Source organism: Mus musculus, chromosome 5 (assembly GCF_000001635.26).
Source record: "Mus musculus strain C57BL/6J chromosome 5, GRCm38.p6 C57BL/6J".
NCBI classification, from domain to species: Eukaryota; Metazoa; Chordata; class Mammalia; order Rodentia; family Muridae; genus Mus; species Mus musculus.
Window position 1 is genome coordinate 73,370,721 of NC_000071.6, and position 22,300 is coordinate 73,393,020.

At 46.0% G+C, this 22,300-nt stretch overlaps 1 long non-coding RNA gene across 2 annotated transcripts; it reads left to right on the forward strand.

The window, feature by feature from the left end:
- Nucleotides 1–194: 194 nt before the first annotated feature.
- On the forward strand, nt 195–22,055 carry Gm34583. Of its 2 annotated transcripts, XR_377017.2 has the most exons (8): nt 195–1,870; nt 3,395–3,486; nt 5,782–5,894; nt 7,207–7,312; nt 7,875–7,999; nt 8,844–9,042; nt 10,546–10,699; nt 19,895–22,055. It is a non-coding gene; the product is annotated as a predicted gene, 34583 (long non-coding RNA). The 2 variants fall into 2 exon arrangements; XR_377016.4 differs by lacking the exons at nt 195–1,870; nt 3,395–3,486; nt 5,782–5,894; ... (1 more) ...; nt 7,875–7,999; nt 8,844–9,042 and adding an exon at nt 9,632–10,132.
- Nucleotides 22,056–22,300: the final 245 nt, after the last annotated feature.

Consider the following 22,300-nt stretch of genomic DNA (forward strand, 5'->3'; position numbering starts at 1 on the left):
AGAGGGTTGGTCCACTATAGATCGTCATGGCAGAAAGAGGGGGAGGGGAAGGGAAGGGAGAGGGGAAGGGGAGGGAGAGAGGAAAGGGAGAGGGAGAGGAAGGGGGAAAGGGAGGAGAAGGGAAAGGGAGGAGGAGGAGGAGGGAGGGAGGGAGGGAGAGAGAGAGAGAGAGAGAGAGAGAGAGAGAGAGAGAGAGAGAGGAGACTGGGCCTGTCAAGGGTTTTTGAACCCCGCCCTCATTGACACACCTTCTCCAACAAGGCCACATCTCCTAGTTCTTCCAAACAGTTCATGAACAGGGACTAAGCATGCAAATATATTAGCCTGTGGGGGCTGTTCTCATTCAAACCACCATCTATTGTAAAGCTACCCTTCTTGGAATCCAGTTTCAGAAAACAGAAGCTGGTGAGATGTCTGGGGCTGGAGAGATGGCTGAGCCAATAAAAGCACCTGGTAGTCTCCCAGGGGACCTAGGATTCAGTTTTCAGCCCCCACACAGTGTCTCAATCTCCTGTAACTCCATCCCCCAAGGATCTTATGCCCTGTCCTGGCCTCTGCAGGCACCGGACATGCACTGTGGTGTACAGACAGCCATACAAGCTACAGTGGTTTGAATGAGCGGCCCATACAGGCTCATATATTTGAGTACTTGGTCCAAAGTAGGTGGAAATATTCGGTAAGGACTAGGAGGTGTGCTCTTGTTGGAGGAGCAGTGTCTCCAAGGACAGGGATCGAAGATCCAAAGGCCCATGCCCTGTTCCATTTAGCTCTCCCTGCTTACATCGCAAGGTGTAAGCTCTCAGCTGTAAGTACCTGCATGCTGCCCTGCTCCCTGTCGTGGTAGTCACAAACACTAACTGTCTGCAACCATGAGCCCCAAATTAAAGGTTTTCTTTTATAAGTTGCCTTGGTCATGGTGTTTCATTACTGCATTGGAACAGTCACCGAGACACAGGCAAAACACCTCCATACATAGAATAAAAATAAAATCTTAAGAAAGAAAATAACGTGAGGAGAGATCGGAAAGACGTCCATCACTGACATCTGCCACGCACACACATTTTGGGAAGCATTCCTGTCACATATCCTGTCACCAGGACGCATTAGCTTGATGGGAGCCCTTTTTGTTTGTAATTTACATACATGTAGAGGGTTCTGCTGTATTTAAAGTTATGAATATTTAATTTTCAAATACAAGAACTGATTTTTCAGGCTGATACTCTAAATTTAGAACTCTTGCTAGACTTTTTATAAAGCGGAGAGAATGGAGGGACTAAGAGCCTTCGCTCTCGTGGTCTGTAAGACGTGTTAAGTAAGCCCATCTGGACAGACTAAGTTCCCTTGAATACTGACCCCACTCACAAATTTAATTAAAGTCCCTTAAACATTTTCAACTTCATTTATGCATAAAATATGCTTAATTTTCTTAAGTGCTTCTAGTGCTTGGCAATCAACTTTATGACCTTTCTGAATATTCGGACAGTGCTTGTATACCAGCCAAGTTTCTAAACGCAGCTTCCTTGGTGTTCTCTCAAATATTTTAGCAGTGGTTAAATGTTTGTTCAGTGTCTCTTATGCTTTATAATTTAAAAAATCGCAGGGGGTCAGGTGGCAATGGCACCTTTCAAACTGAAGTGACAAATTTAATCTACCTGATTTTCTAAACTGCCATCTTCTCTACACTGTGCCTGTTGAATGCATAGCCAGTCCTGGTGAGAACAGAGCCCGTTCCTGAAATGGATGGGAAGCCCGTAGCTCTTGGTCTTGCTTCGCTTCTTCGTCTCTATTCACTTTACATCTCTCAGACTTGGAGAAGCTTATCCATCACAGGGAGCCATCCCATCATGCCTTGCGGGCCCACAGGGCAGGGGTAAGCTCTCATGACCACAGTGTCATCAGGATTTAGAACTGGGCCCGGACTTGTGGGTTTCATGTGACTATACCTCAGATGAGTATATTGCCCATTCTTGTAGCTGTGTGTGTGTGTGTGTGTGTGTGTGTGTGTGTGTGTATACATGTCATGATACCCACGTTTGGAGGTCTGAGTTGGCCCTCTCACACCATGTGAGTCCTGGGAATGGAATGTAGATGATCAGGCTTGGTGGCAGTTGCCTTTATCCTCAGAGCTGTCTCCTCTGCTCTCCACCTCACTTTTTGAAACCTTGCTAGAGATTGCCAGTTGTAGCCGGCCAACGAACCCCTGGGAGCCTCCTGTCGCTGCCTCCTAAGCACTGGGATTAGAGGCCTATGCCCTACTCTTTTGCATGGATTTGGAGGTTCGAATCCAGGTCCTTTCGCTTGTACAGCAAGCACTTCACTGACAGGCATCTTCCTGTCCTATTTTTGTAACATTTATAAGGGAATTTTTTCCAATCTCTCCTGGGCTGCATGCAACATATATTTGATGGCAGATTCATTCTATATTCTGACATTTCCTCCTCTTGTCTGACATTTGAAGTGGTTTCTGTTGTCTGTGTCTGGTCATAATTTAGGGGCATTTACATCTTTATCTTCTAATCTCCCAGCCGTGCATTACAGACCTTTGCTGGCAGCCGGATGGCAGATGTGAGTCTGTGTGGGAGGAGGCCTCCCACTCCTCCCTGGAGATGTAATCTTGGATGCCTAAAGGAAGTTTGTACCCATGCAAAGGAATGAAGGCCTTTGCTGCAGAAGCCCAGGGAGGCATGAGTCAGTGCTCGCTCCTCTCCCTTTCCTTCCTGCCCTTGCCCTTGATGGAATGTAGAATTTGTCCTAGCCAGATGGGGGCAGAAGAGACAATGGTGTCTGAAGTTGAGAGATGCCTCTGGTCATTCCCAGGAGGGGAAGCCAGATTTGGATTTGAATCTTGCCTTTACAAACCTAAGCTAACCAAGGCAGTGGGAACATTTTCTGATGTCACAAATCTTAGTTTCTCAATATTTAGCACTTAATTCCAAAGGCCATAGTAATTAGAGTTTGCTGTAATTACTAGTTTGTCTTCCCCTCCCACCCGGTGTGTGTGTGTGTGTGTGTGTGTGTGTGTGTGTGTGTGTGTGTGTGTTTCTCCTACAGAGTCAGGCCTGGCTACAGAATCTGCTGAAAGTTTTACTTTCCCTTTTGGTGACAATGCTTGGTTGGGTCCCTGTTCCTCATCTGTTAGAAGTATTGGTACAAGGGACTCCTTGCACCTGAATGACTTTCTTGTGTAGTTTATGTTTTGGGATGTTACAGAGGAAGTTTTATATAAGGTATATTTATGCTGTTGGAGACAGAGATAGAGCGACAGATAGTGTGAACTGAAGTTCCCAGGAGTAGGGGAAGCCATACCATGTTCAAGATTCTGATCAGAATTTTGTGACTATGGATAGTCAAAATGGTGCAGATCCAAAGCCAAATTGTCTTGGGATATCTTTAGATCTCATATGAGCCATCGGTGTATCGAACTTGGCGCCCCTTTCATTTTTTGGTGAGACCCTCTCAAGATGCGTTAACAAGTCACTAACACAGGTGAGTTATATGGTCCTTCAAGATCAATCTTGATTATTCTTCTTCAGGAGTATGTGTGTCCAGACCATCAGAGGTCAGAAGAGGGCATCGAATCCCCCAGAGCTAGAACTACAGGGTGGTTGCGGGCCACGGATGTGGATGCAGGGAAACAAACCAGCTCCCCCCACCCGTGGGGGGGGGGTGTGGTGCAGCAAATGCTCTTGGCTGAGCCATCTCTCCCGGTGGAGTCTTTAAATTGTGTAGAAATTGAACATGGCTAAAAGCCCAAGAAATAAGCTCGCCGAGGCCTCTCAGTCACAGGCTAAGAAGGATCGTGCCATCTTCCCGGGGCGTCCAAAAATGTTTCCCTTGTTCTCAAGACCAGTGTGTTAACTCACAGGGGACTCTCCCTCTTGGCATCTTGTACACCAAATGTGAGTTTTAACTAGTTGGCACAGGTAAGATTTTATGCATTTTCAATTCTCTGTGTCTTTGGATGCAGTCCTCTCTGGCTGCCCATGTGATTGGACAGAATAACACAGCAAGGGGAACTTGGAGGTGGACCAACTTGGACAATTTCTTCCATACAGGTACTCCTGGCTGAGGGACAGCCAGGCCAGCACATGCGTGTTCCTGGAGTTAACTTGAACATGAGCTCTTGGGAAAATGGGCAGGCTGTTGCTAAGATACATACCTAGTTTACATACCGAGCTCAAGAAACATATTAAAGGATGGGAAAGATTGAGCTGGTCCTTGGATGGAGTTGGGGAGGCTGGTCAGGCAAGATCACTTTCAGGAGCACACTCATTTTGTAAGCATGTGGATGCAGGCATGGATATAACTGTTATTCCCCCCCCCCACCCCCCCAATGCTCTGTTAGGTTCCCAAAGGCTACAAGTGGACCTAAGATGGGAACATCTTTTCTGGTCCAAAGGATGTGGGATGGCTTGGTGGAAGACAGGGTATTTGAACTAAAGTACATGTAGCATGTTGACTGATGGAGGTGGCTGGATAGGAACTGTGCTGTCGGAGGGAGGGATAGAAGAGAATGCACAAAGGCACAGAGCTAGGAAGGAGGTGAGCTAGCTCTGGGATCCAGGCCTGACAGGGGTAAAGATGTGTTCCAGGCAAAACTGGAAGACCAACACATAATAGACGCTCAACAAATGAACAATGGATAAAGTAAAGACAGGTTGAGGTCAGGTTACAAAAGCTTGAGAGTGCCAAATGAAAGGAGTTTGGATGCCTTTCTGTGAACAGATACGGGGCAGTGAGCGATGAACAGAACAGAGGGGTTACCGGGAGAATATAAAATACTACATTTGTGTTTTAGGGACATTAATTTAGCAATAAAACGTTGAGTGGATTCCAGGAGACTCCTAGGAAATGGCGAGAGCGCCAGCGGGCACCCAGGGTGAGCGAGGCGGGCAGTGTGACCTCGGTGCCTTGGGACTGAGTTGGTGGGCTCGGCTGTCACTCGGCCCTCTTCATTTATTCTGTGTTGTTCGGTGTTTCAAGCAGCCCCGAGGGACATGGACATACTTTTAAACATTAAATGCTGTATTCAGATCTAAAACAACAGCAACAACAGCGACCCACGGGCTGAGGTTGTACATCGGCGGTAGAGGGCTTGCCTGGTGTGCACCAGGTTCTGGGCACCAGGTTTGCTTCCCGGCATCACAAACCAAATAACAACCAAAGGGAACAAAATTGCCAGGCAATCATAAGAGGCCCTTTCCTCTTAAACTGTACTGGAGAAGACACAGGTTAGTTAATTTAGAGGGAAAGCTCGGTAGGTAGGTGGCTAGGCACAGACCCCAGAGTCAGCCTGCCGGTGGCACTTCAGGACCAGTCTTGCCTTAGTGTGATAAATTTTCCACGTCCAGTTCACCCGACGCTGCCATCTGAAGTCTTTTATCTTCAGTGATGCATGAAAAGTTCCAGTTAAAGCGATTTTAGGATTAGGGAGAAAAGTGGAAAAAAACTTACAGGATCAAAGGAGCCCCAGCATGCCAGTGTGGACCTCGTGCTAGGGAAGGCATGCGCTAAGATCCTTTAGGGTGAACCGCTTGGGAGAAGAGGTAGTTAGAAACACCATTCCCCGCCCCCTTCTGTCCTGGGATGGTTGCTTAGCCTAGAAACCATCCTTCCATTGGCTACTGGAGGTCTCCTGTCCTGGTGTGCTTGTTGACTTTCTTAAGCACATGCTTGGTTGCCTCCGGGACAGGAGAGCCAAGAACTAAAGGACAATCATGGGGACAAGAATATTTTACAATACACCCACATGGACTTTTATTTGTTTTAACTTTGAGACAGGGTCTCATGGAATCCAGACTGCCCTCTAACTCCCTCTATGGCCATAGATGACCTCGGCCTCGCCCCTCTCCCGATGCCCAGGACTGAGGATTGGACCTAGGACTTGGAAGCACGTAAGCTAGGCAAATGCTCTACCACTGAGTTATCGTTCCAGCCTGACCTTGAACTTTTGAGTCACTTGCATCCACTTCCTGAGTTCTGGGTTACAGGCATGTGTGACCATGCTGTGCGTTCATTGCTGGGGATGGAACCCAGGGCTTTGTTCAAGCACTCCGCCATCTGAACTACACAGCCCTTAGCTGCCTTTTGTACTTCTTAAATTCCTGCTCAGCCTGGAGTGCCCCCTAACTCTATGAATAGTCTGAGCATTCTGAGCTTGCACATGGATATGCCTGATGATATTGGTAGCCCCGTTCTTCTGCCTTCTTGGACCATATACAAAAATTTCACTATGATTTCCGCCATGTTATTCCAAATTCTCACCAACGTGTCTTTCCACACAGATGGATTGTCACACTTTAATCACTTTCTATTTTGGACTTTTAAACTGCATCTAGTGTTTTTATATGATATTAAAAATGTTAGGAGTGGTTTCCTCATGGATGGAGACATTCTCTTGGTGTAAATTATCATCTTGCACATGGGGTAACTTGCATATTCTTTAGCATTTCATATAGATTACTCTTTATCTCATCAGTTGTGCATTCCTTGAGAAAATAAGCCGTGCTTTTACAAATTCCTAGCTTTATAAAGATCCTGTCACTTTGTGCCAACTCAGAACAGTAACACAAAAGGAACACAGCTCTATTGAGATGCAATTTACACAGTCTAAAATGCACCTTAAAGTATACATCTCTGCTTATTTATTAATTTTTTTTGGGGGGGGAGACAAATTCTCTCTGTATAACCCAGACTGACCTCAGATTCACTAAGCAGCCCAGGTTAGCCTTGATCTCTCTGTGTTCATGTACCTGTGTGTGTGTGTGTGTGTGTGTGTGTGTGTGTGTGTGTGTGCACGTGTGTGTGCGTGTAGACATGTGGTAAGCTACTGCCCATTCCCTAGCACAATCCAAGTCTACTTTTTTTTCTCTCTGCCTATTTTGCTGACTGGAAATAGAATTTCAAGATGGAGGTAACTGTGGCTGGCTTCTTTCATGTAGTGAGAGGTTTCTAGGGGTCCCCACACCGAGATCCATGAGACCTGCGAGCTCATTCCCTTCACTAAAATCCTAGATTGTTCTGTGGTGAGGCTGGCAGGTGCCGTGCTGACCGATTCTTTTGGAAGCGCCCTCCCTGGCCTTGTGGCAAATGCCCACCATCCTGCTCTCCCCTCTCCAGGTTTCAGTATACATCATAACTCTCTCAGCCTTCACCTCTTTCTTCCCCCCACTTCTGGGCTAACTTTAAAAAATAATCTTTTTTTAGCACAGAGCTTTCTTGTCTGCATCTGCTGACTGGCCACAGGGAAACTGACCTTATTCTGGGAACGAAGGTGGAAGGCTTCCTTGGGGAGATGCTATGTGAAGGTCAGGTAAGTGTGTATGTGTGTGTGTGTGTGTGTGTGTGTGTGTGTGTGTGTGTGTATGTGTATACAAGCAAGTACAGAAAACCAGAATATTCTTAAATAACCCCAAAACATAATTTTCTTGGCCACAGAACTTCAAGATGGCCCATGGGATACAAAGGTGGCTCTTCAGCCATTTATGGTCTAAGACAGAATGGTACCACTCTCAAGTAGTACTTCTTTACAATTGAGCACAGACTGACATTCCTTCAAGATAGCAAACCCACAATTAACCCCCCCCCCCTTCATGCTTTGCACAGGGTCTGCCTTGTTGTCCTTTAGGACCACCTTAAAAAAAAACTGTACCTAAGAGGTCAAGGAAAGCTGTATGAGGGATAGAGTCAAGAAGGCTTCATGAGAAATGTTATCTGTGCTACAACTCAGGCACAGGCTGGAAGAGAATTCTAGAAAGGAGAGTGTGCAGACATCCAACTGTGTGAGAAATGGGGCAGCAATTTTGAGTATGGCGAACACCCAAACAGGAAAGGGGCATTGAGAAGGGCTGTGTCAGGTTCTCTGCTTTCCCCAGTAGGAAGAGGCGATGTCTTCAAGCAATGAAGGAGAAGGTGGACTCTGGGTCCAGGAAGGCTGCAGAACTGTAGACAAAGGCTCAGAAGCTCAAGCAGACATGTGACATGAGAACTCAGGTCACTGGTGGGTCATACAAATGGAGCTATGAGTAAATATTATAACATCTAGTATTTCCATTAGTTTCTTAAACATTCTGGGAAGCACAACACTTTTTGTGACTCATAGTCTACTAAATATTAGAAGACAGCATACATAAATTCATCATTTAGTCAACATGTACTTGTTATTATTTTATTTCATGTGTTTTGGTGTTTTGTCTACATGTATATGTGTGCCCTGAGTGAGTGCCTGGTGCCCTCAGAGACCAGAAGAGGGCATCCATTTCCCTGGAACTGGAATTAAAGATAGTTGTAAGGCACTATGTGGGTGCTGGAAGTTAAACTCAGGTCATCTTGAAGAGTAGTCACTGCTTTTAACCACTGAGCCATCTCTCCAACCCCTAGTCAACAAGTATTAAATGTTGCTTTAGGCTTTGGTAACACAGCAGTAAGTCAGACATGATGTCAGACTTTTGGACATTTGCATTGTAGTAAGGGGAGACAAAGAGGAAAAAAGTAACAGGAATGAATGCTTCAAGAGAAACGAGCAAGGCTAACCACCTTAGTTTAAAACTTCGTTAAAATAATGAACAAGCCAAGACAATGGCCACTTCCTAGTGAGCTACTTCACCAACTGGTCTCCTTACAAATGTTACAAAATGTAAGACTGGGCTTCAAAGCTGCCTTCTCTACAAGAGAATGGGCTTAAAAGGTTTTATTGTATCAGGGTAAGCAATTATTCAGTTCAATATGAAAATGCCCAGGATACTTCAACACAATGCATATTGACACTTAATTTCCAGGGACTACACTAAGAGTCCGAGAGCCTCGGCATCAGTAGGTAAACACAGTTGTTGTTTTCTCTTCAGTGGATCTATGCACAGAATGAGATGCCTAAGATGCAAAGATACAGAAGACACCACCATCCGGCTCTCTCTTCCTTTGACAGAATCTCTCTGTGTAGCCCAGGCTAGCATGAAGCTCCCGATCCACTGCTTCAGCCTCCTAACTACTTTGTCTACTTTGACAATGTTCCACTCCACAAGAGAAAACAAATTCAGAACAAAGGTAAGAAATGATGGTTCTGGTTCTGAGTACTGAGTGCCAAGTACTGAGTGCTGAGTACCCAGAGTGTTGCTTTGCTGAAGTCGAGGGGCCACATTTAAAAAGTAAGGGGAAGTAAGCGCACAGAAGGAACTGATATTTATTGGGAGCAGTGCTCCCTGCATTGGCAGAGATGCTCCATAAATATTCGTTCGATCACTTGTCATCCTTCAGGAAAGGATGTTGTAGCTATTTCACAGGTCAAAGAAGCAAGGCACAGGGAGATTAAATAGTTTTGGGCAGAGTAAGCTACAGATCCACAGGCCCAGTCACTAAGAGGCTCACAGTCTCTCCACTGTCTAGCTGTGGATAAGAGTGCCCCCGTGTGGCCAAAATTTTCAGTCTGAGCAAAGGAACAGAGTGGGCATGTATAGGCAGAGATGAATTTAGGAGCAATAAGGGCTTAGGAGTTCTTAAACTATATCATTGCCAGAACATGGTACACACCCAGAGAATCCACCTACTATCTTAGAGTCAGGGACTGACATCTCTGTCCTGGTTTTAGGAAGAAAAGTGTGATGGGGAGGAAGTTGGGGGTAGGTGGGGTAGTGGGGAGAAAAGGCTGGAAGACCATAAAAGGTATTGCTGTGTGCTAATATAGAGGACCGTGAGGCTGACGTAGGAGACTGGCGGTGGATGCAAGCCAACAGGGTAAGATTGGGGAAGGTGGAAGAAATGTCTCCACCCCTTGCTGATCTCACAGTTGCTGGGTATAGATGATGCAGCTTTGGGGCATGGCATTGCCATCACCAAGACGGGCAAATCACAAAGGGAACGCAGTGAGTGAGTAGAAGAGATTTTGGACTTAGTGGGTGAGGACATCCAAGAGAGCAAGGTACATGACGACGTGCAGGAAAGATGAGCCAAGTAAAGAAGAGACTAGAACAACGCTGTGCTAGACTTTCCAGGCTCTGGGGACAGCTGAGGCTAGAACGATGAGAAAGAGAGAGGAGTGAGCCAGAAGAGGAGAGAGACAAGGGGAAGGGGAGTCTGCCGAGGAAGGATGAAGACAGAGGGAAGCATAGTTGGGAAGGAGAAGCGCTATAAAACCCAGGTAAGAGGGATGAGGCCTAAAGAGGAGGAGGTGGCTAATGGGTTACTCCTGGGAGCCTCCCTGAGACAGGCTTCCTGCAGGGCGGAAGCCGCAGCAAGATCTGAGGATGGGTGATTGGTGGGCGGGAATGAAGGTACTCTCTGTTCTCAGAGAGCTAGACAAGCAGAGGCTAACACAAGGAACAAGTGCCAAGAACCCTCAGTGGTCCAACACCGGCTGCTGTCCCGATCCATTGCTAGAACGGGGAGAAGAGAGTTCTTTCTCTTTCCTCTGGGGCAGTGTAGCATTCCCAATGGGTGGGGCCAGGGGAAACAGTCCCATCTTCTCCCACTGCTTAAAGACTAGACTGTCGCAAAGCTTGTGTTCTTGTGACAGCCTACTGATTATTCTAGAGTGATGCCCTCTCTTGACAGGAGCAAAGCAGACTGGGCTTGTAGCAGAAGGCAGAATAGCTTGGCAGCTATGTGACAGACATGATGCTGAGCTTGGCTACGTCACTGACACCGTGACTTCAGGTTTCCAGCCCTGTGACAGACATCTAAAATAAACAGCATGCATAGAGGAAAGGTCTAATTTTGTTTATTTTGCTTGTTTGCTTGTTTCAGTCCATGATTGGTTTGTCTAGTCTGGTGTGTGCGTGCGAGTGTGGGTACTCACATGTCTGTCTGTCTGTCTGACTGTGGGTTTGGGTGTCTGTACCTTCCTTTCCACCTTATTTTCGGAAACAAGGCTTTTCAGTGACTCCGAAGCCTCAGGATCTTCTCATTCCGGCTTCCCAGTACCAGGATTATAAGCAGTCAGTACTCTGCCTCCCTTTCTTGTTGAATGTGAACTCTGGTCCTCACATTTCCATGCGATCACCTTACTGATCGATGTCACCAGCTCACCAGCCCAAGCCTGTTGATTCTGAGCTTCTGATGAGGCGGTGTGCTCTGGCAGAAGAGATGGGAGCAGAGGGAAGGGAGATGGCAGAGCGAAACTGCTCACCTCATTGTTAGGGCAGAGAAAGAAGGCTGGGGAAGAGGGAGGGAGGGAAAGGAAGAGGGAGAGGGAGAAGGGGAGGGAGGGAGGGAGGGAGGGAGAGAGAGAGAGAGAGAGAGAGAGAGAGAGAGAGAGAGAGAGAGAGAGACACCCTCCCCACGCCCTTAAACAGCACACACCAGCAACCTAATTTCCTCTCATCAGACTCCAGTTTCCCACCTCCCAGCAGTGCCATGAGTGGCTTTTTACCATGCTGACCTTTGAGGGACATTTAGGATCTGCACAATACCAGTAAGTTGCATAATAGCTGTGACCCAGTTTCTTTATCTGCACACAGGAAATAGCATCACTTGACATCATAACTGGAATGCGGGACCCAGGCCGCACAGAGCCAGCCCCGGGGACACACTGGCTCTCATTATTGGTCCTGTGCCCTTTCTGTGTCCTAGGGATACAGAACCTGGGGTGCTACCTTCACATTGCCATTACACAGTCACGCTTGTCGTGGTTTTGGCTTTTAGTTTGGTTATGTGTCAGAGCCGGCGAATGAGTGTTTGCCTTGAAGTTTCGAAGCTCTCCTTAGATGCAAGCATCATGACCTCTCTATAAGAAGGGAAGCTGTATAACAGGGAAGAGTATTCATCTTAGAGTCCCTTCTAATGTCACACAACTCCAAAGCATGCACACTGGTAATAGGTTGCTGGTTACAACATGAGACAGGATTGGTATGCTATTTCATGAACACAGCAACTTAACTGTACGAAATAGTTACACGTATGGTTTGCATCTTTCCCAAAACACATCCAAAGCCAAAAATGAAACATTTGGTGCAAGGAAGTATTAAAAATGAAATTTCACTGGGCATAGTAGTGCATACCTTTAATCTTAGCACTTGGGAGGCAGGGGCAGGAAGATCTTTGTGAGTTCAAGACCAGCCTGGTCTACATAGTGAGTTCTAGAACAACCAGAATTACATAGAAGAAACCCTGTCTCAAAAATGTATACATACTTTTGTACATCCATCTTTCACCTTGATGTCTTCCATTATAAATGCTGTTATTTGGAATTGCTATACAACACTGCCACCTGGTGGCAAGCGTTGAGTATAGCTTAGACCCCAGAGACCACAGTAATCTCATCTTACTAATAAGGAGGTACAAGACTATTGACTGATACTTCTGGGCAGGCTTTATGGAACTTGTGGCTTACTCAGTTATAAGGACTCTCTTTAAAATTAAACACACACACACACACACACACACACACACACACACACACACACACACACACACACACACACACATTCATACATTGGAAAACACAAAACCACTGTGAAGATCTGGAGAAATGAGTTCTCAGAATCTGTGTTGGGCAGCTTCTAATTACCTGTAACTGCAACTTCAGGAGATGCGATGGTGCCCTCTGCTGGTACTCACTCATATGCATACAATTAAAAATAAGAGAAATCTTCAAAAAGCCATTCGGCAATATTTTTTATCAGCAAGAATAAGAACTCAGTCAATTTAGACTTTCTTCTGTCCTGGTTCATCAACACTTCTTTGCCATTTAGAGTTGAAAAGAGTCTCTTCTCCCAGATTAATAGTTCATTGACAGCATGTCTAGTTGGAGGTGTGTGGTCACATTTGGGGACATGGCAATCATCCTTGTAAGACTCCAAGATTCACCTGGTCTCCCTGTGCAGTAACTAAGCCTCAACACTGAGCCAGCTGAATTTGTCAGCCAGTCCATGACAATGTGTCTCTTGTGGTAAAATTTATGTAGTATTTTTAAAAATTTATTTATTTATTTACTTATTTAAACTCTGGGGGCGGTGACAGAGTGCATGTGTGTGGGTGGACACATTACGGTGTGCCTACAGAGGTCAGAGGACGGCCAGTGGGAGTCTTCTACCCTATTGGCCCTGACTTGTCAGGCTGACAGGCTCCACTGAGCCATGTAAAATTAGCATGAAATTTAAATATCCCCTGTGTGTTCTGATGATTCATGCTTCGGCACTAATTGGATTATCAAACAGTCAAAAAAAAATCAATGTGTTACTTCTACTTGGAATTTATTTTCTTCTTGGTTAATTATTGCCTTTGGGCAGTATCTGAAATCTTTTGTTTACAATCTGCTCTTTAATGTCAGGCTAATTTTTCCTGACCCTCTTGCCTTAATTCATAGTGATCATTTGCTTCATGTCCCTCCGTATGTGTGTGTGTGCTTTAATCTTAAGAAAAAAGACTCAGCTCTTGAGTAAAATGGTGAGATGGAATGTTTGTGGCTTCTAACCTGACTTATGCTCCTCCCTCAATATTTCCAAGTTATAGTTAAAGCATTCTTCAATCGAGTTCTTCTTCTCAGACCCCTAGAGCTGTATGCAGTTGCTCCACTGATCTTGTCATGTGGGCATGTGAAGGGCATTTGGTGTCTGAACCTATTGTGGTTAAAATATCTCATTTTTGAAAACTCCATGTAAATACGTGGCCATGAGAACACATTGCTGGGGTCCCCACAAGAGTCTTTTACACACAGGAGATCTGCCACAGCTCAGTACAATTTCTCTGTTCCCCAGGAAGTGCCAGGGTGGGGGGGGCAGCTAGTACCCCGTTCTTTTTGTCTGTATGGAAAACTCTTTAGTGTACACTCAGCAATGGAAAGGCAGTTTAACACACAGGATTAAAAATGTTTCTGAATGCACATTCCAACGTATGAGCTAGGAAATAAGAAACTGATGTAGTTTTGTTCCCACATGATTTGACCTTGGGCGCATCAGAAAGCCTGGGGCATCTTATGAGTAAAACAACCAGTAAATTTCTAAGATGTGATTTACACCCAACACTATGCATATTCTACACCAGCCTGTGGGGCACAACCCTTTGGGAGTTGAAGGACCCTTTCACAGTGGTCACCTAGGACCATCAAAAATATATTTACATTACGATTCATAACACTAGCAAAGTCACCCTTATGAAATGGCAACAAAAATAGTTTTATGGTTGAGGGTCACCCCAACGTGAGGAACTGTATTAAGAGTCACAGCGTTAGGAAGGTTGAGAGTCATGGCTCTAAATGGAAGCAGGGGAGATCATACCGTGTAGCCTTGGTTGTCCTGGAACTCACTCTGTAGACCAGGCTGGCCTCGAAACTCAGAAATCTGCCTGCCTCTGCCTCCCGAGTGCTGGGATTAAAGGCGTGCGCCACACCAGAGCTTTAAAACACAAGCTGGTAATGATTATTTGTAACCGATAGGATCGTTTTAATATGTCTACCACTGCCTTGGGAAATCTGGGAATGTCAGGTCTTAGCTGAATGGCTTAAGTGCTTGCTATATCCCATCACCATCACTACTCTCACTCATGTTACATTTGCTTTTGTTTGAGAGTGAGTCTTACTGTGTAGCCCAGGCTAGCTTTGAACGTCCAGGCTTCCATGTCAGCCTTACAGATGCTGGGTGACAGGAGTCCACCGCTGCATCCAGCTTCTTGTATGTGACTAACTGACCTAGACTATGGTTTTCGGTTTCCTCACAACCTGCTCTGTGGCCGTTATCACTGACTTAGTGCCGTTAAATTAATATTGCATGCATGTATTGGTGGGTACAAATATCAGGGTGCGATGGGACTTCTTGTTGAAAACTTGCCACCTTCTATTTATTTTTTAAATAAAAAGGCTTTCTTTTGTTATGTTCTGCTCCGTATTCCCAAAAGCCATCATCTCCTGGAAAACACTACATTTCCACCGGCCACTTCTGAGTCTCCAGCTCTCAAAACAACCCCCCCCCCCAAAAAAAAACAAACAAACAAAAAACAAACAAACAAAAAAAACCTCAGGAGTTGATCTCCATCCTCCTCCTCTCAAAGAAAGCCCTGGGCTCTGATGCAAATCCAGCCCTGCACCCACGGAACCTGCTTTGCTTAAATCTCAGAGCTCCCGGGAGAAAAGTGTGCCAGGATTCCCTCTACCACCTCATTCTGTCTTCTTCCTCCAGCATCTCCTGGATAACTCGCCTAGGACTGGGGGAGCAGATCAAAGGAGTGGGCTGAGAAGCCCCACCCCCACACGGGACCAGTTGGGATAGTCAGAGCTCCCCCTTTCAGTCAGTCACAGCTGGCCCTAGTGCCCAGCCAGGGGGTGAATGCCTAGATTACTGATGTCACAGAACTGCGCAGTACCCACTGTGTCTTAGTCAGGGTTTCTATTCCTGCACAAACATCATGACCAAGAAGCAAGTTGGGGAGGAAAGGGTTTATTTGGCTTACACTTCCATACTGCTGTTCATCACCAAAGGAAGTCAGGACTGGAACTCAAGCAGGTCAGGAAGCAGGAGCTGATGCAGAGACCATGGAGGGATGTTCTTTACTGGCTTGCCTCCCCTGGCTTGCTCAGCCTGCTCTCTTATAAAACCAAGACTACCAGCCCAGATATGGTCCCACCCACAAGGGGCCTTTCCCCCTTGATCACTAATTGAGAAAATGCCTTACAGCTGGATCTCATGGAGGCATTTCCTCAACTGAAGCTCCTTTCTCTGTGATAACTCCAGCTGTGTCAAGTTGACACAAAACTAGCCAGTACACACTGACTGGGGAGTGCTTCCTGCCAGTCAGTTTTACATTGCTTAACTATAACCCCACCCCCACCCCCACTTCACTCCCTCCCCGGAGAAGCTGATGGCTTGGGAAGTAGTTGCAGGTCTGCTTTATCCACCACCTTCCCCTTCTAGTTCTGTCCACAGCCTCAATGTGCAAGAGCTCTGTGGATGCAGACAGCAGCTGGGACCTGGAACCTGCGGTTTTCTAGGATAGGGGCTAATGGTCAAGGGTTGCACTCAGACACCCTTATTGTTTATCAAAGCCACGAGTCCCAGTCAAATTTTAGATGTCATTAAGGACTAAGTTTGTGTGCATGTGCATGCATGCATGCGTGTATGCGTGCGTGCATGTGTGCATATGCGTGTGTGTATTGTAGGTGTCCCTGCATGTGCACGTGAGGGTCAAAGGTCAATGATATATATCTTTTTTTCACTTTTTCAAGCTTTATTTTTATTATTGTATTCATTTGTATGCATGGTGTATGTGTGTGGGGGCGGGGGTGGGTGTGCGCACACATGCATGTACTTGTGTCCCATGGAGCCCGTGTGGAGGTTGAAGGACAGTTTTATGGAGTTAGTTCTCTCCTGTCACCTTCATGTGGTTCCGAGGGTTCAAGCTCAGGTTGTCAGGTTTGCACAGTAAATACCTTTTTAGCTGATGAGTCATCTTGTCACCCCAGCTCCTCAGTTTTTGAGAAAGCATCTCATACGGACCCTGGAGTTCTCTCACTCAGCCAGCCTGCTTGGCCAGCAAACCACAGCCACTCTTGTATCTGCCTCCCCAATGCTTAGGATTTCCGAGCAGGGCAGCTGTATTTGGTGTTGGGTTTTGTGATTTGAGTGACTCCTGTGGCCAGCCGTTGGCGGAACTGTTTGGGGAGGAGGTGTGTCACGAGGAATGGGCCCAGTCCAGCCCAGTCTCTTACTCTTTGCTTGAGGAACAAAGGATCAGAAGTTCTCAGCTCCTTCTCCAATGCCATCCAGGCCTGCCTGTCTGTGGCTGTCCTTCCCGCCATGATGGTCATGGACTCACCCTCTGAAACTGTAAGCCAGCCCCCAATTGAAATATTCATTCATTCATTCATTCACTCATTCATTCATTCATTCATTCATTCATTCATGTTTATAACTTGCCTAGGTCATGGTGTCTCTTCACAGCAATAGAAAAGTAACTCACATAGGGATCCAAACTCAAGTCTACTGACCCACCTCCCTAGCGCCAAAGGGTGTCAGACACAGGGAGCCAAATTAATCTAGGCAATTAATGTCCTGGAATGTTCCACAAGAAGGGGACATTCTAGCAACTAGAGACTTAGGGACTACATATTTTCAAGGGTAATGCTAGGTCACTAAGCAGGTCCCCTAATGGCTGGGCTGCTGACAGTGTCCTGAGATGGCAGCCTGCACTCAATTCAGGCCAGCTTCCTACCAGGAGAACAGAAACCCAGACTCAGCATCCCACAGAAACCGTGTGCTGCTGGTTTCTGTTTGACAGGAAAGTCACTCTTTCCCTTTTCCATCTCTAGCTGCCAATTAACCCAAACATCTACATCAGCTCAAAGACCCCCACCCTGAGGACTATCATACAAAACCCTATTGCTTTCCGGCCAAGCTGCTGCTCGCTACTCTCATGAGGCAGCCCAGCAATTTGTCACCAGTAAACTTTTTTTTTTCTTCATACAAACGGGGTGGTCTAGTTCGGTGATTGGACAGAACTTGCTTACAGGTAACACAGCAAATGTTGCGCAGTGTGGCAACCTCTGTTTACCCCCAGTGGGAGCTGCTCACCCTCTGGTGAGCCAGTACACACTTCCCCATAGTAAAGAAGTCGAGTTGCCCAGTTGATTTATTTTCTGTGCCTGAATTAGAGATATGAGAGAAGAGAGGGTGAGGGGATGTTGGGGAGAAGGGGTGGAGAACTGGAAGCACGTTGGGCCCGGCCTGATGAAGAACTGGTTTGAACTTGCCAGAGTGCAGTTGAGTCCCAGCACGTGGGTATGGTTTTGCTCACTGAACACCCCAGTCCCTGTGTGGGGCAGCAGGAACACAGTCCATTCTTTGTCCATGCTTTGAGAGACCCTATGGGAGGCTGTTCCCACAGGCATGGGGGAAACCTGCTTTAGAAACTTGTTGATCTTTGAACTCCAAACACCTGACTCACCTGTCCCTGGTGGCCTTCCTCTTCACGATGTCAGCAGCCATCTGGAATAGCCTTCTGCTAGCTAGCTCCTCTCTATCCCTCGACATCCTCAGCCTCCATCACGAGCCCCTGAACTTAAGAAGGACCCTTCCTTTGATTTCTCTAACATTTTGGATTTTGTTTCCTTGCTGATCAATCAAGGAGATTCCATTTTCTTTCCCAGATTTCCTGCGTTGTCTTTCTGTGACTCTGTCATGGCAGGCACCTCATCAAAACCTCACAGGATCAGATTGTAATCTCACACTCTCAAAAGACCCACTTAGGCATAGCTTGCCTTGCTTCACGTTTTGTGCTAGTGTTCAAAGGGCTGGGTGCTCTGTGCCCCTTAACAACGCTTACTGAACTGTGGAGGTTCAATTGTTATAGAAAAGAAGGTTTTTCCAGCATCTGAGAGATTAGTGTCAGAGAAGAGCTATGAGTTCAGACATCTTACCCTAAAATTTCACATGCACTCAGCCCATAGTAGACTCATGATATCTTTTTTAGATTCTGTTTTAAATGTGAGTGTGTATATCTGTGTATTTGCACATGAGAGTGCAGGCACTCAGAGTCCAGAAGAGGGAGTCCGATTCCTGGGAGCTGGAATCACACTTAGCCAAACCTGGCAATGAATAACTCTGGTAAGGGCTTTCCTAGTCCACCAGTTTATCATTCTGAAGGGATTGTACTTAAAGCCACATGGCAAGATGCTGACACTGGCCAACGCATAAAGTTAAAACAAGCCAGCAAGAACGCTTGACCACACGGGCCTTCTTTTTCAGAATATTCTTGGTATAAGAGAGTCAAGACCCAAAATGTCAAGAACTATAAATCATCTTTGCATCACAGGGAGGCATGTTTAATGCAATGGCATACTACAGATTTAAAATTCAAAATGTCATAAGACATTTTTGTGAGGGAACTGAGCACCTATACTAAATGGAAAAAGTAGATACTGTGTATGCACGTGGATATAAGTAGATACTGTATATGCACGTGGATATAAGTAGATACTGTGTATGCACGTGGATATAAGTAGATACTGTGTATGCATGTGGATATAAGTAGATACTGTGTATGCATGTGGATATAAGTAGATACTGTGTATGCATGTGGATATAAGTAGATACTGTGTATGCACGTGGATATAAGTAGATACTGTATATGCATGTGGATATAAGTAGATACTGTGTATGCATGTGGATATAAGTAGATACTGTGTATGCAAACAGCTATGAGGGCAACTGGAATGGGAGTGGGGATTTAAAATCTCATATGATAAAAAATTTAATAATCTCCAAAAGTTTAAAAATAAAGAAAAGGTTAGTATGGAATCAAACATTGCAGAAACAACCCAGGACCTGGCTGTTTCTGGAGAGTGTGAACAAAGATGAGAAAGGGAAGCTAGAGAAAGGGGCTTTGTCCTCATTGTGTGACACTGGAACCAGATACTACAGGCAGGAACCAGTCCTGGACAGGTAGGTCCTGAAAGTAAAGTTTGCTGTGGCAATTATTCTTTATGTAGGATTTAAAAATCTCTTCTGTTCAACTGCAAATATATCTTAAAAGTTTAATTTTAAAATTCTGTGTGTATATGTGTGTCTATATATGGGTGTGTGCATGTGTGGGTGCAGGTCCATCAGAATCCAGCAGAGGGCGTCAGATCACTTTAGCCTCTTGACCTGGGTGGTGGAATTGAACTTGGGTCCTCTGCAACTGTAGCAAGAAAAAAAATTAAATGATTTATCTATTTTATGAGTGTTGATGTTTTGCCTGCATCTTAGTCTGAGAGTGCTGGATACCCTGGAGTTGGAGTTACAGATAGTTGTGAGCTGCCTTGCAGATGTGGGGAATTGAGCCAGAGTCCACTGGTGCTCTCAATTGTTAATCTACCTCTCCAGTCCCAAGGGAAAAAAAATATATATATATATATATATATATATATATATATATATATATATATATTGCTATATGTAAATATATATATTTTTTCTTTCTCTTCTGGTCCCAGGTGCTGCGGGAGCCACAGGTTACTGTGCAGATGTGGCTAAGTCCAAGAACCACACGATACACAACCAGTCCAGCAAATGGCACAGAAATGGCATCAAGAAACCCAGGTCACAAAGATATAAATATCTTAAGGGGGCTGACCCCAAGTTCCTGAGGAACATGCGCCTTGCCAAGAAGCACAACAAGAAAGGCCTGAAGAAGATGCAGGGCAACAATGCAAAGGCAGTGAGTGCGCACGCAGAGGTCATCAAGGCCCTGGTGAAGCCTCAGGCCATCGAGCCCAAGATGCCAAAGGGCCCAGCCACAGACTCAGCGGGCTGGCTTTCATCACTCACCCCAAGCTTGGGAAGCAGATTTGAAGCTACATGGCCAAGGGTGTAGGCTCTGCCAACTAAAGCCCAAGGCAGAGGCCACAGCTCCAGCTAAGGGCCAGGCTTTAGCTCCAGCCCAGGCTCGCAAAGGTGCGCAGGCCCCTGTGAAGGTCCCATGGAAAAGGCTCCTGCCAGTGTGAAGACAGATGGACTGCTGTGACACACCTACCTATACACTGTTTGCAGATGACCAGTGACCTATGCTGTTTTTACAAATAAACTTGAGGCAAGATCTAACACACACACACACATACACACACACACACACACACACACACACACACACACACGCACACACGCACGCACGCACACATGCACACACGCACACACACATTTATTTTGGAGAAAAGGTCTCACCATGCAACCCAGGAAAGTCTGGAACTCACTATGTACTCCAGACTGGCTGTGAGCTTATGAAACTCCTGCCTCAGCACCTTGAACACTGTGACTAAAGATGTGCACTATGAAGTTTTAATTCTCTCAGCTGGTTTTCAGCAAGCGTTCACAATGAGTTTCACTGTGGGTGTGGACTGCATACACAACACTGTTTTCTGTAAAATCTTGATGATTAAAAATAAAAGCATATAACTCCTCACTAGAAAGATTTCAGGCCAGCACTGGAAATGTTTTGTTTGTTCCTTCGCTGGCTTTTGTTTTTACTTAGATCTATGATTAAAAGGAAGTGAATGTTGATGAAAAACCTGACTCAGGGCTTCACTGAGCAGCTACAGTGAATTCATAGAATAGTCATTGTCTGCGTGCTGGCCGCGTTTGTGCAGTCACTGTAGAATGACGACGGTACACCCCTAACAATGTTCACAAGAGAAACAGTTCTGAGGGGTTTCTTTCGTAGTTCCTGAATCAGACAGCCATGTCCCAATAGCAGTACTTTAACTCCTGTGCCTTGGTGCTGGGGGCAAAGAGAGTGGCCCTCTCGGAACACCAGCTCGTGGACTGCATCACACCTGGTCTGAAGATGAACTTGGAAGGCGCTGCATTTGACGTCACGTGGAGCCAAGCGTCTACCACTGCCTCTCTCAACTGTGGCTGGCTGTTCAAAATCTTTACTTCTGACTTAGCGGCTCCAGTTCTCATGGTTCTAAGTCGTGGGATCTCCATTGTGCGAGAGATCAGGTATCCCCTGAAAGGGACTTGACAATAAATGTGGTATTCACTGTTAATGTTCTTTTCGCTGGATCTCCTCCAACTTGGTGCCAAAGAATATTTGAGAGTTGTTGGGCTGTGTATCTAAAGGTTTCTGTTGGGCCTGCGATTTGTATCAGAAATAATTTATATTGAAGATGGAGAAACACAGACACTAAAGACACTTTTGAGACTGATTCAAGAGAAAGGCATTTTGAAATGCCCCATGTCCTGAATCTTCACTTAGTGCACATGTGCTGTGTGCATGCCTCATGCAGCCATGCGCTAGGGAGCTCTCTGGGTACCTAGCACCCGGCACCCGGCATCCATCATCCATCATCCATCATCCAACGAGGCCAGCATCACGGTGTGCCCTTGATGTGCCTTCAAACCATGCAAAGGACTCAGATTCACCTACAGCCTCTGGCTCCCCCTCTGAAAGGGCACAAAGAATTCTTCCTAGAGCAAAGTCACTCCTCTCCTGCTCTGCCTTGGAGAGAGGTCAGAGGTCACGATGGTCAGAGGCTCTTCTTTCCTTCAGTCTGTTCAGGTGTCAGTGTTCTGGCTGAAGCACCCCACCCCCCCTGTTCTCGCTTTTGTCACATATCTCTCTAGGATATTTGCCTTTAAAATCTTGACCACTTCTTATATTGTCTTGGTTTCTTTTTCTCAGGAACCAACATTTGACTCACCGTCTCTGAAGGAGATGGTAGAAATGGTGGCTGAAGCCAGATGTGTGGTGTGGTGCTATATGCCCATAGTCCTAGTGTTTGGTGGTGGTGGTGGGGGGCTGAGGCAGGGGGCTGAGGCAGGTGGATTTCGAGTTCAAGGCTAGCCAGGGCTACATGAGGAGTTCTAGGCCAGACAGTACATACTGAGACCCTGTCTCAGAA